We start from the raw sequence: 17,851 nt of genomic DNA, 5'->3' as shown, positions 1-17,851 counted from the left end.
AATATAAATTAAAGGAACATTAAACCTGGAATGAAATTGAAATCCTAATCCTAAACTTGAGAGAAAGGAGAGAACCTCTCTCTCTAAAACTACATCTAAAACCTAAAAATTGTGTGAATGAAAGTATGATGATTGGATGCATTCCCCCACTTTATAGCCTCTAATCTGTGTGTTCCAAGCCAAAAACTGGGTTAAAAACAGCCCAAAAATCGCTCCCGTTGATTTCTGGTACGTATAGGTCGCGGCAAAGTGACGCGGAAGCGTCGTCCACGCGTTCGCACGGATTGCGTTTTTGCCAGGTCACGCGTCCGCGTGACCCACGCGTTCGCATCACTGGCTTCGAGGCAGCTATAGCAAATTATATATCGTTACGAAGCCCTGGATGTTAGCTTTCTAACGCAACTAAAATAGCGTCATTTGGACCTCTGTAGCTCAAGTTATGGTCAATTTAGTACCAAGAGGTCAGGCTGGACAGCTTTAGCAGTTCCTTCAGTTTCTCGTATTCCTTCCACTTTTGCATGCTTCCTTTCCATCCTCTAAGCCATTCCTGCCCTGTAATCCCTGTAATTACTTAACGCACATATCAAGGTATCGAATGATAATAAGAGAGGATTAATATTAGCAAATATAAGGCCAAAGAAGCATGTTTTCAATCATAGCACAAAATCAGGAAGGAGAATGTAAAACCATGCAAATAGTATGAATAAGTGTGCAAAGACTTGATAAAAACCACTCAATTGAGCACAAGATAAACCATGAAATAGTGGTTTATCAATGATGAATATGGTGGACCCCCTTATGGTTACCAACAAGCCCCACCATATGCTTATGAACCCCTTCCTCAACATAACTCTGAACCACCAAACTCACAAGCCCCTTTACACCATTCACCTCTATATGACCCTAATCCTTATCCACCACACCAACCACCATATGAACCACACCCAGAACCACCACCTCTATATTCACCATCTCTATATCCTTATCAAGAAGAACCACCTCCGTATCATGAGCCCTTTCTCCCAACAAATGAACCCTCCTATCCACCCCAACCTCTGTTGGATAACAACACACTCATCTATAACATCATTAGTCTCACCTCTACACTCCAAAATCTTATATCCCGCATGAGCCAACCCTCTACCTCCAATATTCAACCCTCAAGCTCTAGTGCACTTCCTTTTCAACCACATAATGATCTTTCCATTCCATCACCACCCTCCATGGAAGAGCACCCATATCCATCAATCCAAGAGCAAGATGATCCCAATTATGCTATTGATATGGAACAAGAAAGAAGGAATCATCTTCGCGAATCCATACTTCATAAGAAGCTAGAGGAGGCCCTAAAGGTGGCGGTAGTAGAGACCCTTGATGTCGAAGGAGTGGTTGAAGAATTAGTGAAAGAAGACATCAAGGAAGAGTCTGATTTTGTCTTAAAGCAAGAGGAGGCCCAAAATGTGGAGGTAGGAGAGACCCTTACAGATGAAGGAATAGTTGAAGGGAGTTGTCATGGAAAGGAAATCATTAAGGATGAGTACAATTTTATACTAAAACAACTGGACAAAGCAGTAATTATTGAAGAGGAAGAAGTGGTTGAAGACTTGGGAGATGCAGAACCTCCATGGGAAAGTCCAGTCATAGAACCTCCTTCCAAGACGTTTGAATTTGATGTTGAAAAGGGTGTACAACCTCCAAGGCATAGCCTAGTTGAAGACTTTGAAGAGGTTGATCAAGAGATGGACTCAATCATTGATGAATCCTTATCTACAATTGAATCCTCTCCCATTGGACATGACATGAAGATTAAAGAAGAACAAGCACAACCTCCCATGCCCTTGGAAAGCAATGAAGAGGAGATTGAATTGGAAGAAAGCTACCAAGAAGAAGAGGTTGAAATTGAAGAAGCTTACAAGGAGGTGGAAGAATTCAAAGAAACACCTTTCCCAAAACCATTACCATCCAATACAACATTCAAGTGGGTAAAATTATTATCCTTGACCTTTACTTTCCCACTTGAATATGGTTTACTTGAGACAGATGGTCAACTTAGAGCTCTTTGTGGCTTTACGAGTAAGAGGGAGATGGCTAGTGGTAGGAATTGTCATGCAAGATTCAATATGGTGCAAAGTTCAAAGTTTAAATGCAAAGGTTGGTGTAAAGCACAACTGAATGGGTCTAGGAGGCTGTTTGGATGCCTTAGTGAGAATTGCGATTGCTTACCACCCGGATGGAATCATGATGATCAACTTGAAGACGGGTGTAGGACAAGATTTGGGATCCGGGAATATATGAGGATTAAATTTGGGAGCTCAAAGCTTGTAAAGAACTCCATCAAAGCTTCAGAAATTTACTTGGTATTGATAGAGCTTATTGGAAGTCCAAGCATTGGTGGAAGTTTCAAGACGAGTTCAAGCACAAGCCACCATGACAAGGAGCTCACCAAATGTCCAACTTAAGGACTTTAACTAAAAGTGCTAGGTGGGAGACAACCCACCATGGTATGATCGTTCTTTTTCAGTATTGGTTTTATTTTATTTTGTTTTATTCTTAGTTTTATTTTATTCTATTTTTCTTAGTGTTCATGCATATAGTCTGCATTTGCATCTGCATTCTGCATAAAAAAAAAAAACACGCGACGCGCAAGCGTCGCTGACGCGTTTGCGTCATAAGCGCTTTCGCAACAAGAAGAAAAGAAGCAGAGAGTCACGCGGAAGCGTGGATGGAGGCGTGCCTTAGGCACAAATATGCCCTCGTGACTGCGTTGCTGACGCATCCGCGTCATGTTGAAAAATAGCCTCCCCACGCGTCCGTGTGACCCACGCGACCGCGTGCCCCTGCAAAATCGACGTAAAGAGGTATATGGCAGTAAGTTATGATGGAGCTGGGTTGGAATGGTGCTGGAAGAACAAGCCCTATCACGCGAACGTGTGCCCCATGCGTCCGCGTCGTTTTTCAAAATATGGCCATTCACGCGATCGCGTCACTCACGCGAACGCGTCACCCAAATTTTTGGCAAAATGCGTATAAAACAGAGAGTTCTACGTATGCGAGGCTGCACTCGCGCCAATGGCACAAAATAGGTCATGCGATCGCGTGACCCACGCGTCCGCATCACCTGAACTTATCACACGCCATGCCATCGCGTGCTCCACGCTTCCGCGTCACTTGCGACGTACAGTTTATCCAGATCAGCACCAACTATCTTATCTTTTCTTCCCCAAAACTAAATATTTTCTTTCCCTTCTTATTTGTTTCTTCTTTCTTCTTCCTTCTTTATTCTTTCTCAATCTTTACTTTCTCCCTTCCTTATTTTTCACATCCATTATCAAGGTTCTTTTCTTTCTTTCTTTACTTTTTATTTTTCATTTATTATTTTTTATTTATGTCTTCTTCTTTTTCTTTTTTCTTTTTACTTTCATTATCTATATTTTCTTTTTCTTTCTTTATTCCTTTAATTGGTGTTAGAAATTTAATTGGGTAATTATTTTTTTTTTATATTTTGCTTGTGAGTTATTGTGGAATTGTTTGACAATTTATATTACTTCTTCAAGGGTTGCTTGCATGTTCAATTTAATACTTTCAATAACATATTCACCATGCATGCTATGTATTTGTGAAAAAGCCCGTATGGCATTGTGCATTATTTTTATATTACTCTATTCTACTACTCTAATGCATGTCTTTCACAAAACCCCTTTTCACATTTTATTGATTGAATATAATTGTCAATACAAATAGATTGTTAGTTTGACAGATTTGATAATCTAAATAGGCATTTAATGCTTGATCTATGATACTCATGCCTTTACCAGCATGCCAATAAACATCTTGCATCTACTTGCCATCATATGCACTTGCTATATTTCCATTGATGAACTTTTCACATGTAGTCATGACCATGTGTTAACGAAATCCCTCTTTACCGTGCATTGATTATCACTTATACCATCCGCTTCCTTGCTATAACCCTTAAGTTTTAAAATTACTTACTTTTTTTCTTTTTAGGATGGCCACCAAAAAGGGTAAAGAGAAAGCTGCTCCCAAAACACCAGCAAGGAGAGGAACCAAGAGACCTCCAATTAAGGCGCCTCCATCTACAAGCGTCAGTTGGAGTAACCCGTCCACTTGTACATCTCAGCATGCACCGAGGACGGTGCAATCTTTAAGTGTGGAGAGGTCGATACTGATCTCCATGGGTTAGTTACTCTTCTATCTCAACACCAATGGTTTATTTTCCTTGTTAGTTGTTGCATTTGCATGTTTGATTGCATATTTATTTGATTTTGTGCATATTTTACCACCACTTAGTTAAAGTAATATTTTCTTTTTCAAGATACTTTTTATAGCATTCCACTAATTTGAATTAAAATTTTTATTGAACCTTGTTTGAAGAAATATTATTTTGGAACATGGTTTAGAGCTCGAACACATAAAACCAGTGAAATTTTGAGCCTACTTGATTGGTTGCATTTTATCAACCAATATTTTTTTTTTTGGTGTGTGTTGTTCTCTCTAAAATTGTGATCTTTATCTTACTTAATTCTATATTTCCATGGTTTGATGTATGCATACACTTATATGATTGAGGCCTTTATTTCACTGAGCTTACATACCCATATGGCCTTACCCTTTCATTATCCTTTGCAAACCAATGTTGAGCCTATTTTATCCCTTTTATTCTTTACTTTAGCACATCATTAACTCTAAGCGGAAAATAGTAATGTCCTTAATTTGAATCCTTGGTTAGCTTAGACTAGTGAGAGTGCTTATGATTTAAGTGTGGGGAAATTAGGTTTGGAAACATTTGGTTTGAGAATTGAGTATGTTAGAATTTTCTGAAAATGTGAAAGAATGTTGAGAACATGTTCATGCATTCAATAATTTAATCATATGCATTGAGAAAATTAGAAAAAAAATAAAATAAAATAAAATAATAAAAAATAATAATAATTTGAAAAAAAAAAGATAAAAAGAAAAGAAAAAGAGCAAATAACAAAAAGGGGACAAAATACCCCAAAGTAAATAGTGAAAGCAATACATATGTACTGTACTCAAAATTAGGATGCTTGAATATATGGAAAACATGGTTAATGGATAGTCAGATATGGTACTATGATTACATGGATTGTCTAAAGTTAGGTGGTAAGTTTAAGTTAATTAAGGATTCAGATTTTAGTCCACTTGGCCAAATACAATCCTACCTTGACCCTAACCCCATTACAACCCTTAAAAGACCTCTTGATATGTGTATCTGTGCATTAAATTTTTGTTGATTGTTAGATGAAGAGCAAGCCTTAGAAAACAAGGTTAGTAGAGAATTGAGAGAATCAAACCTTAAACACTTGAGTGATTAGAGTGTATACACTTCCGGTGAGGGTTCGACGCTCGATTCTTTGTTCCCGACTTTCATGAGCTATTTTCTTCTGTAAGTTTACTTGTACTTTATTTTGTGATTTGAATTAGTGAAATCCAATTCATATTTGTTCTTGCAATGTTTATTTACTTTTAACCAAGTAGGTAGAAATATTTTGCATGTAGTTGCATTCATATAGATAGGTTGCATTACATACTTTCTACCATTCCCCTTCACTCTCTTATAGCTTCTCTTGAGCTTAGCACGAGGACATGCTAATGTTTAAGTATGGGAAGGTTGATAAACCCCTATTTTATGGTTTATCTTGTGCTCAATTGATTGGTTTTTATCAAGTCTTTGCACACTTATTCATACAAAATGCATGGTTTTACAATTTCCTTCCCGATTTTGTGCTATGTGAAAACATGCTTCGTTGCTCTTAAATTTTACTAATTTTAATCCTCTCTTATTACCATTAGATGACTTGATATGTGTGTTAAGTGTTTTCAGAGATTATAGGACAAGAATGGCTTAGAAGATGGAAAGGATGCACGCAAAATTGGAAGGAATACAAGAAACTGAAAGAACTGCTAAAGCCGTCCAGCCTGACCTCTTGGTACTAAATCGACTATAACTTGAGCTACAGAGGTCCAAATGACACGGTTCTAGTTGCGTTGGAAAGCTAACGTCTGGGACTTCAAACAATATATAATTTGCTATAGCAGCCTCGAATCCAGGCGACACACATGCGTGATCACACGGACGCGTGACCTGGCAAAAACCCAATCCACGCTAGCGCGTGTACGACGCTCCCGCGTGACTTTGCAGCGACCTGAACATACCAGAAATCACTGGGGGTGGTTTCTGGGCTGTTTTTGACCCAGTTTCTGGCCCAGAAAACACAGATTAGAGGCTATAAAGTGGGAGAATCAATCCATTCCTTTATACAATTGATACAACATTCATAATTCACAATTTTAGGTTTAGATGTAGTTTCTAGAGAGAGAGGCTCTCTCCTCTCTCTTAGGTTTTAGAATTAGGATTTCTTTTACTTTATGGTTATTACTCCATTCCAGGTTCAATGTTCCCAACTTTAATTTTATGTTCTCTTCTACTTTTAGTTACTCTAATGCTTTTACTTGTTAATTACTTATGTTGCCAAATTGGCTTATGAATCTTTCCATGTTAGATTTGAATATTCTATTTAATATAATTTGAGGTATTTCAGATTTATGATTGTTTTATTCTATTTATGGTGCTTTTAATTTAATTTAGAATTTTCTCCTTTTGGTTTTGGTTGAGTAATTAGTAACACTTGAGTTATCAAACTCAGTGGTTGATTGAGAGTTGGAAATTGCTGATTGACTTGGATCCATCTAAAGCTAGTTTTTCCATAGGAGTTGACTAGGACTTGAGGAATCAAGTTAATTGGTCCACTTGACTTTCCTTTATTTAGTAAGGGTTAACTAAGTGGGAGCAACAACAATTCTCATCACACCTGATAAGGATAACTAGGATGGGATTTCCAGTTCTCATATCTTGCCAAGAGTCTTTACAATTATTAATTTATTTTTCTTGCCATTTAAATTACTTGTTTCTTATTTCAAAAACTCAAAAATATACCTTTTTACATAACCAATAATAAACACACCTCCCTGCAATTCCTTGAGAAGACGACCCGAGGTTTAAATACTTCGGTTATTATTTTTATTGGGTTTGCTTAAGTGACAACCAAACTTTTGTACGAAAGGATTCTCTGCTGGTTTAGAAACTATAGTTACAACGTGATTATTTTTATAAAATTCTTTACTAGTAGAAATCAGTTCGTCAATGTGGGTAACAGAGAATCACATGATATAGAGTTGGCCATTCATATGACAGAAAAGTTGAATTTTGAGGGCCCAATCCATATCATTATCATATTCACCTCTCTCTCTCTCTTTGTTTCAGTTGTTCAGTTCAGTAAAACAACTTAACAACAGTAACTAATAATTAGGATACGATCATACAAAGACTGGCAATTTTGGCATTTACTTTAGTAATTGAAAGTCTCTATATATTCGCACATTCTTTTATGAAATCAAAACTAAAGAGGAAATTAGTATTACCTCTTGGTTCCTTTGGCTCCCTTCTCGTTTCTTTCATAATTTTATAATACCTGCTCTTATTACTTAGGATCTATTTTTGTCTACCGTTTCCTTTTAGTGGAAACCACCATGTGAACATTCTATTCCATTTTGTTAATTTTTTTGTTATTTTGTATGTGTATGTGTGTCTGGTGTGTGTTTTTCATTTGTATATTTCCTAGATTGTTATCGTTAATCTCTCCTCACCATTTAATTTCTTTTGTACTTACAATGTTAAATAACTGTCTTAGGTTCTTGGATCTTAAATTGCATTAGTTTAACATGGGTGAATATTTTAGTAGATGGCAAGGCTACGGCAGCAGAGAAGAAAAATTCCAAGGATGAAACATCTTTGAAAGATTCGCACGAAGGACAAAAACCTGCTTCTGAATCTTTTGTTTGTTTAGATGACAAGGCTGCTGTAGCAGAGAATAAAAACTCCAAGGATGAAACATCTTCGAAAGATTCACAGGGAGGATAAAGAGCTACTTCTGGATATGCACCTAGGTTTCCACCCAACCCTTTTAATTTCTCCGCAATGTCTGGTTTGCTCAATGTATGTCATTGTCTCTTTTATTTTGATATTGTACTATATATATTATGTCTGCTGGAATTAGGAAAAGATTGGCCATGTTATTGTTAATGAGCATTTTCGTTTCACTTTATGGGCATGTTCCATCTTATAGAAAATTTTATTTTTGTACATGCCAGTTTTTTTGGATCTTAGTGGTGCATTGTTTTAAAGCAATAGTGAGACAACAATATAAACCATGCATTTCAAGTCCATATTACTAATGCTAAAATCCAGAATGCATAAGATCCAAGTATCAAGGAACTAGCTGAGCAGATAGCAAAAGACCCATCGTTCAATCAAATAATGGTTGAGCAGCTTCAGAAAACTTTTCATGGTGCAACATAGGATAGTATCTCTAGCTTCGATAATCAGCAATATTATTCTACCATGCAGCAGCTGATGCAGAATCCTAACTTCATGGCCATGGCTGAGCGCCTGGGTAATGCATTGATGCAGGTATTTATAAACGTCTTGTACTCTGTTATATAAAATATCTATTGGTTGATAACATATCTATACTATCTATCAGGATCCATCTATGTCTTCCATGCTTAAAAGTCTTACTAGTCCTTCAAATAAAGATCAGCTTGAGGAGAGAATGGCACGCATAAAAGAAGATCTATCTTTGAAGCATATTTTAGATGAGATAGAGACTGGTGGTCCTACTGCTATGATGAGGTTTAGATGGAAAAATTTCTTATCTTTTTGGCCATTTCGAAATTTCTATTAGTTCACTATTTTCTAAATTTTAAATAGTTTCTATCAGTAAAATAATAAAATATGATTTGATATTCATGACATTGTTTGGAACGAAGGAAGCAAGTCTCTTTGTAAAAGGTGCGATTGACTATATCTTACAACTAACATGTTTCAGAGTATTGTTTAGTACTTCTAGGAATTTGTTAAATTTATTTGCTGATTTGTAATGTTCTCATCATATTCTTGCATTTGCATCTATGTTTATACAACTTGATTAGTCCCTTTCAATGGAACTGAATTTAGTGTGAACATTTTCTTGCAGATAGATAATTTTCCCTATTAGAGAAAGAAACTACAAATGCTGCAGCATATTTGGTGAAATATCAGAGTGAAGTTTGAGTATATGTTAGTGTTATGTCTCAACATTGAATACACAATTTACAAGTAACGAGTTTCTGATTCCCCTCTGAAGAGATGGGGTTCAGTTTACAGCTAAGAAAGAACAGCTTGAAAAAGCAAAGTGGCGCCAAGTCAGTGAAGATGCTGTACTTGCAAGAGTTGTCACAGAGAAGAAGATGTCATTGATCAAAACCTGGGAAGAAAGTGAGAAATCAAGAGCAGAGAACATGTAAGACCTAAAGATATGTCAATCTTCATATTAACTAACAAGCTATTTATTGCTGATTTTGATCAATTTGTTAGGCAAAACTCAGAAGAAGCTTTCATCCATTTTATCATGGGAGAATAGTAAAATAGCTTCCATGGAGGCTGGACTAAAAAAGATTCATGTAAGCATGTATCTCATTTCATTAGTTACTATAACACTGTATTCTAACCTCTATGAGCATTAGTTGCCACTTCTATGTGGATCAATAAGCCATTTCATTAGTTACTATAACACTGTATAATTGATAAAAGAAATGGAGAAATGTAATATGTTGCACTCCTCTCTTGTATATTTTCTGTTTTTTTGTGTTAAGAGTTATTGACAAGAAATGAGAATATAAAAAGATTTCTTCTAACAGATGTAATATATTTTCTGTTTTTCATTAGTATGAATCATTTAATGTATTTACTTATGTAAAATGTAAATCTCTCTGGTTCACACTGATGATTTATTCTAACAGAATTTACTAATCTTAGAAGTGTTATGGACATGCAAGTCATTTATCTTTTTTTCTCATATGAATCTGTTTTCTCCTTAGATTACTTCCTTTTATTCTCATTAATGATTCTGTTTACAATGAACTAGATTCTAATCCAACAGGAAGTGGATGTGATTCAGAAGAAGCTGCTGTTGAGGAATCTAATGGGAATAAGGATGCTATGGACCTTGAGATTCGTTCAATAGGGAATGTGGTGGGGAAACTAGAAAGAACAAAGCACCATAAGGAAATTACTTTCCCTTTGGTGATCAACTCTTCTGAATCAAAACCTATCAGGTTCAAGAAGAATTCATGCACATATGGCTTATGGATGCTAATTCATGTCCATTTTTTTAGAAAGAATTCAGTTAATCTTTTTGTAATATATGTAAAATTGTGTAAAATTTAGTATGGTTGAACAATATACTGAGGATTATAGTTGATAATACACTTTGTTTATGTTTTGAATTATATTGACTTGCTTGTTTATAATAATTTTCTTTTAGTTTTATAATACGATGAATTTGTTTATTTTTTCTAATATTATAAATATTCAAATACAAATTAGATAAAAATTTGTATTAAATTTATATTTATTTTGTATGAAAACAAGTTCATTTTGTAATTGGAAAAATAAAAAATTCTATTTTACCTTACTAACGGATTTATAGACGGATTTTCTGTCTGTAATTAGAGTGTGAGATCATTTTCCAAGGTTCAAATTACAGACGAAACATCTGTCGAAAAATCTGTCTGTAATTACAGAAGGAAAATCCGTCTGTAATTACAGACGAAAATCCGTTTGAAAATCTGTCTGTAATTACAGACGGAAAATCCGTCAAAAAATCCGTCTGTAATTACAGACGGAAAATCCGTCGAAAAATCTGTCTGTAATTACAGACAAAAAATCCGTCAAAAAGTTCATCATTTTCGGGAAATGCATGGAGAATTTACAGAGCGAAAATCCATCGGTAAATGGTAAAAATCCGTCGGTAATTTTCTGACGGAAAAAAATCCGTCGGTAAATAATTTCCGATGGGGCTTTTACAGAGGGACAAAATCCGTCGGTAATTTTGTCGGTAACCAAAAATCTGTCTCTAATAAAGACTAAATCTGTCTGTAAATCTGTTTGTATTAATCCATTTTCTAGTTGTGAGTGGTGTTCACAAACAAAGTGTGCGATCCCGGAGGCTATTAGAGAAGCAAACATTGGTGGCAGTTCAAGGAGCAATTCAAGCACAAGCCTCCTTGATGTTAACTCCTCAAAATGTCCAACTTAAGAACAATAAACCAAAGTGCTAGGTGGGAGACACCCCACCATGGTAACATCTTTCTTATCCTCGCCCTATTTATAGTCTTGTTTTGTTGTATTTTACTTCTTTTAGCTAGCTTAGGATTAGTTCAATTTTGAACTTATATAGGTTGATTTTCATATTGATCATGAGTTTTGTAAATTTTTGGATGTTTTGGGATTGAAAATTTTGTTGAGCAAACATTAGGTGCCTTAGAATTTAAAGAAAATTTTTTGGAGAAACAGGGCAATGTGCGTACGTACACCCTTGTGCGTACGTACACAATCACCAAATTCTGCGACTTGTGCGTACGCATGTGATGACAAGTCATCTTATGCTAGTTTTACAAGCATTTTTCATTAGTTTCATTAGGTTTTATGCACTTTCTTGCACAATAAGTAAGTAATTAGAGTGGATTTTCATGATTATCTTGAATCAATCAACCATCATTTATTTTACACAAAATCATAGGTTTTATGCTAGAATGAATTGGTTTTATGAATGATGCAAAGATCTAGTGATTTTGGTGAGACTTTGATTATTTGTTTGGTTGCTTGTAGGTGAAGAAATGAAGAAAAGGGGGAGGCCAATCAAGGGAGCAACGTTCAAAGAGTGAACTTGGAGTTCACTAATGCAACGCATCAAAGAGGCAAGGGATAGCATTCAAAATTTGAACGTGGCATTCACTTTGTGAACTTTATCGGGCTCCCCAGCTTTGGAGGCAAGCTTTTGGCCATCCATGCACTAAGGGCGTTCAATAAGTGAACTTGGAGTTCACTAATGCAACGCCCATGAAGAAAAGTTTGGCACATCAAGGAGTAGCGTTCAAAAAGTGAACGCCACGTTCACTAAGTGAACGTTTTCGAAGAGAGAGAGCCAAGGGAAACAATGCTTGCATCCAAGGCTGCACTCAACCAAGTGTAGCGCTCAAAATTTGAGCGCAGCGTTCAAATAGTGAACGCTAGAGGCAACAAAGCGCAAGAAAGAAAAGTGAACAAGGCGTTCACTAATTGAACTGAACGCTCCCCTAGGAGCTAGCCAACACCACCCCAACCCATTTTTCATTCAAGGCCGAATCCAAAAATTAAAAGGCCCACTCCAAGTTTTGAATACTAGAATAGAAAGTGTATAAATAGGAACAAATTTGATTTGAAGAGAACCTTTAGCTCATTTTAGTTTTCTCACTTTTAATTTTGATTTGTTTGAATTTGGGAATTGGGATTGGATCTATTTTCTTTCTGTTTGTTCTTTCTTCTGCAACTTCTACTTTTTGTTTTGGGTTTGGAACTAAGATTGGAGGACTCTACTGAATTCTTCATCTTACGATCATCTTTTACTTTTCCTTTTTGGTTTTTCTAAGAATTGAAAGTTGGATCTAAATTTCCTTTTCTGTTTTCATTTCCATTTCTTCTGCAATTTCTTTTCTGTGTTGTCATGGGAGTAATTGAGATCTAGATCTATTTTCTGTTCTCATTACTCTACTTCAATTGTCAATTTCTCTTAGGATTTTATAATTGATTTAAGTTTACTTGCTGTTTGTTTCTCCAAGCAATTTTCCATTTCTATTTTGCTACTGAGATCTAGATTTGAATCTCTGCATCTCATAGTTCTCTGATTTACTTCCATTTACATTCTCTTGTTCAATTCTGAATCCCAACACCCAAATCCCTTTACTCTTAATGTAATTTACATTTCTCAGCAATTTAGATTCAGCAATTTAAGTTTCTTGCACTTTAAGTTTCAGTCATTTACCTTTTTTGCAATTTGAGTTTCAGCTCTTTTACTTTCTTGCTCTTTAAGTTTCTGTAATTTACTTCTTCTGCACTTTAAGATTCATCTAATTTACCCCTCTTCCTTTTATTTACTTGCAATTTAGCTTCTATTGTTCAATTTTCACTCAAATCATCAAATATTCGCTTAACTAAATTCATCACCTAACTAAAACTTCTCAATCCATCAATCCCTGTGGGATCGACCTCACTCTTGTGAGTTATTACTACTTGATGCGACCCAGTACACTTGCCGGTGAGTTTTGTGTGGAATCATTTTTCCCTCATCAAGTTTTTGGCGCCGTTGCCGGGGATTGATTAAGTAGGGTGATAATCTAGATTAAGCATTTTCTTTTTATTTTTACTAAGCAAACTAACTGGTTGAGCTTTTGTTTAAGCTAACCTTAACATCACTCTAGCAGTAGAGTAAATTATCTCTGGTTTCTAGTTTTGTGTGCATGACAGAAGTAAGGAGAGATGTCTCCGCCTCTTGTGACCTTAACGAGAGAACCCTCCAAAGACTAAGAAGAGAGGCAAATGGGAAAGGGAGTTGTAGGAGAAGCAGAATCAGAAGGAAAGGATCAAGTGATGGAGGATAACATCCCAAATCACACTGATGGTGTGGCCAACAACAATGGCCAGCCTCAGAGAAGAGTCTTAGCTTCCTACACTATCCCCAACCTAAGGAATTATGGGAGCAGTATCTTAACACCCAATGTCCATGCCAATAACTTCGAACTCAAGCCTCAATTGATTACCCTGGTTCAAAATAATTGTCAATACGGAGGAAGTGCTGCTGAAGATACAAACCAACACCTCTCTGTGTTTTTAAGAATTTGAGACACTGTCAAAACCAATGGAATCCACCCTGACATATACAAGCTTCTTTTATTCCTATTTTAACTGAGAGACGAAGCCACACATTGGTTAGAAACCTTCCCTGAAGAGAGCATTATGATGTGCTAAGAATGTACACCGGTTCGGAATTCCACAAAAAATTTCCGTTGCTAGTATAGTCCAAACCGATGGTCAACTCTCAGATCAAATTTTAAGGAATTGGTTGTCACAAGTTCAACCCCAATAAAAGTAACCGAAGTATTCAAACCTCGGGTCGTCTCACAAGGAATGGGCAAACATGTGCTTCAACATTGGATAGAATTCCAGGGTTGCAAGTCATGAGCAAGAATTTAAACTAAAAGACTCAATCAAGCAAGAAATCTTAAGATGCAAGAAACTAACTCAAGTAGCTAAAGCAAGGTGTGAGCAATTCAAACTAATAAGAGAACGAGTAATATAATTCTACTCTAAAACTAACCAGTAACTATAACTAGAATTAAGCAATGGAAATTTTGGTCTTCATATATGAATAATAAAAGCAACTCTTGGCTAGGCATGGGAATTGAGGTCGCCATCCTTGTCTACATACCAAATATTGATAATTATGAGGTACCAACCCATTAAGTCTACTTCCCAAAAGCCTTAAGTACGTAGTGTCTACTCCTAAGCTTTAAGTACGTCAAATAGGTTTGATCACATCAACCCATAAGTCCCAACCTATCTACTAATTAGATTAGTAGTGGGTTAGTGTTAATGGGTATCAAATTGATCACCAAGGGTTCTCAAATCACCAATTCAATGAGACCCAATGACTCAAGTTTATCCAATTCCCTTAGCCTAGGCCAAGAGTAAAGAAAACTACTCCATAATCAAAGGAAACATTTCATCAAACACATGGTAAGCATCACTAAAAGACATATTCAAAATGCAATTAAATTGAAATTGACAAGTACCCACTAACAACTATCAATGTAAAATCACTCAAACAACACAATTAACCATGGAAATCATCAATGTAACATTAACAATTCAAGATCCACAAGATTCATGAAATGGGTAGAAAATGACAATTGACAAGAAAACATAAATCTAACACGAGATCTAAACAAAATTATACTAAGGAATTCAAATTAAGTAATCAAAACTAGAAATCAACAAGATCCAATTCAGAATTCAACAAGGGATATCAAATCAAACTAGATCTAGAGAGGAACAAGGGTTTCTGTCTCTAGAAGAACAAAAGAAAAACCAAAAAACTAGCTAAAATTGTGTCTAAGTGTGAATGAATGATCCCCCCTTCTCCCCTAGCATCCTTGGGTCTTTTTCATGTAGAACCAGCTTGAATTTGGACCTCTTGAGCCTCAGAAATCGCCAGGCATGATTTCCTTTAATGAGGTTACGTGCATCTTGTCGCGCGTACGCACCATTCACGCATGCGCGCCGATTGATTTTTGCGATCCACGCGTGCGCGCCATGTACGCGTAAGCGTCGATGGGGATTTCGCTAATCCACGCTGATGCGCCGATCTTCGCGCGCTGTTTCCAGCTGTCCACACCCACGCGTGTGCACGAGGTGCGTGTGTGCGCCCATGCAGAAATTTCCAAAATCCAAATCTTCATGTTCCTTCCACTTGCACATGCTTTCTTTCTTTCTTCTAGGCCATTCTTACCCTATAAATTCTGAAATCACTCAACAAACACGTCACGACATCGAATGGTAATAAAAGAGGATCAAAATATGGCAATTCTTAAGGCAAAGAAGCATGTTTTTCATCATGAAGCAATATTAGGAAGAGAACACAAAACCATGCAATTCTTGTGAATAAGTGTGAAAAATATTGACAAAACCCCTCATATTCTATGCAATATAAATCACAAAATTGGGGTTTATCAAATCTCCTTACACTTAAACCAAGCATGTCTTCATGCTAAAAATAAAAAGACCAAAGATCAAGGTAAGAAAAGGGTTCATGAAGTGCAAATTACCTAAATGAATGCATGCAACTATTGTAAAAGCATCTACCTACTTGGTCAAGGGTAAATCTATCCTCCAAGAACACATATGAGCATATGGGGTGAAAATGACATGTAGTTTATAAATCCTACCAATTTGAACATCAATATGAAGTGCATATAACTTGCTAGACGAACGCTTGTGAAAGCCAGGAACAAGGAGTTGAGCATCGAACCCTCACCAGAAGTGTATCCGCTCTATTCGCTCAAGTGTATAGGGTTCGTCACTCAATCCTCTCCTAATCATACTTTCCAAGATTTGTCTTTCATCTAACAATCAACAATTACTTAATGCATGTATACAAGTATCATGAGGTCTTATTCATGGGTTGTAATGCGGCTAGGGTGAAGGTAAGGATGTATATGGTCAAGTGAGCTTGAAATTTGAATCCTTGACTAACCTAGGATCTCACTAAACACATAGAACAACCTATACAACTCTAATACAATACCTAGCTACCCATGGGTTTCACTTTTTCACACATTTATGCATTCTTTTGAATTCACATCTCATATGCATTGTTATTATTACTTTGTCTTGGGGCATTTTTGTCCCCTTTTATTGCTTTCTCTTTTTCCATAATTTTGTTTCTTCTATATTTCTATCTTTTTCCTTACATTCCTTTTTTCTGTCATCCTCATATATACACATATTTTTTTTGTCCCCTCTTTGGGGTTTCATGTACAAAAGTGTCAATGCATATGGTTCAATCATTCAATACATGAGTATGTTTCGAATTCCCAGAATTTTCAATTACAACTACAAATACATACCTTTACATCTACCCAAGTTCCCAAGTTCACCCTCCCATTTGAATGATAGACGCCCTCACTCACCTAAGCTAATCAAGGATACAAATTCAGGGACATTCATTATTTTTCACTTAGGGGTGTTGATGTGCTCTAATTAAGAACGAAAAGGGTTTATCATGGGCTCAAATTTGGTTAGCAATGGTAGATAAAAAAGGTTAAGGCCGTTTGGGAAAAGTGACTATTGAAATGATGGCCTCAATCATGCAAATGTATTCATACACAAAGTAATGGACATATAGAATCAGACAAAGCAAGGATTACAATCATAGAGAGAATAATGCACACAAGAATGGAAAATAGTGGTTAGAAGATATAACCACACAACAAAGCTCAAAACTTACATGCTTGTGTCTTTAGCTCAATCACTATGTTCCAAAATATATTCTTTAAGCAAGTTTATCACAAAAAAAAATTTTGAAATTGGTAGGGTACCCAGAAAATACGGTTTCTTGGAAAAGAAGTTATTATTTTGACCAAATAACTCTACAGGAGCTAACTATCATGCAATGGGTATTCACAAGCAAGACTAACTACACATGCAATGTATTAACTACTAAACAAAAGATAAATCCATGGGTGTTGAAAGGAAGAGATTGTTACCCATGGAGATCGGTCGAACGACCTCCCCACACTTAAAATTTAGCACGGTCCTTCGTGCTACTAACAATGCGCAAAGGATGGTCGGGACCGGAACCCTTACTATCCCCTTCATCAGAGCTCCCGTCACTTGGTTTCGAGGTAGACGTGAATAATTCGGGTTCCTCCATGCTAGGGGTAACACAACGCAAAAGCTTCTTGATGTAAGTGTACCGGCGTTGGTTGCGCCGCTCATATCTATCAATCTTCCGGTGTAGATCTTCAATCCGTTGATGGGTGGATCTTTGTGGTGGTGGTGATGAGGTGGAAGGAATAGTAGGATGAGGGGCTATGTCAAGGCTTGGGGTGTTCATAGGAAGCTGTAAGTATTTTCTGCTTGGGACAAAATCGCCCTTAGCCAGAATCATAGCCTTCGTGTCCATGGTTTCCCAAGGAATACCCGCAGCAGCAACTAAATCAGACACTAATGCTGGAAATGGCAAATTACCCCAGCGTGGACTTGACCCATCGCTTGCTTGATAAGAAGCGGAATGTTCACCGGTCTCTCCGTGAGAACACACCAGACAAGCAAGGCGAGATCCACCGTGAAGGATGACTTGTGGGTGCTAGGTAGCACATAGTGGAATAGGAT

General features: G+C 36.6%; 1 long non-coding RNA gene across 1 annotated transcript; it reads left to right on the top strand.

Moving 5' to 3' along the window:
* LOC107646942 lies at positions 7,350 to 8,784 on the top strand. Its single transcript, XR_002349737.1, has 3 exons — positions 7,350 to 8,038; positions 8,194 to 8,512; positions 8,586 to 8,784. It is a non-coding gene; the product is annotated as an uncharacterized LOC107646942 (long non-coding RNA).

This window comes from Arachis ipaensis, chromosome B06 (assembly GCF_000816755.2).
Source record: "Arachis ipaensis cultivar K30076 chromosome B06, Araip1.1, whole genome shotgun sequence".
NCBI classification, from domain to species: Eukaryota; Viridiplantae; Streptophyta; class Magnoliopsida; order Fabales; family Fabaceae; genus Arachis; species Arachis ipaensis.
Note: the sequence above shows the minus strand (reverse complement) of the source record. Positions and strands in the feature narration are given on the sequence as shown.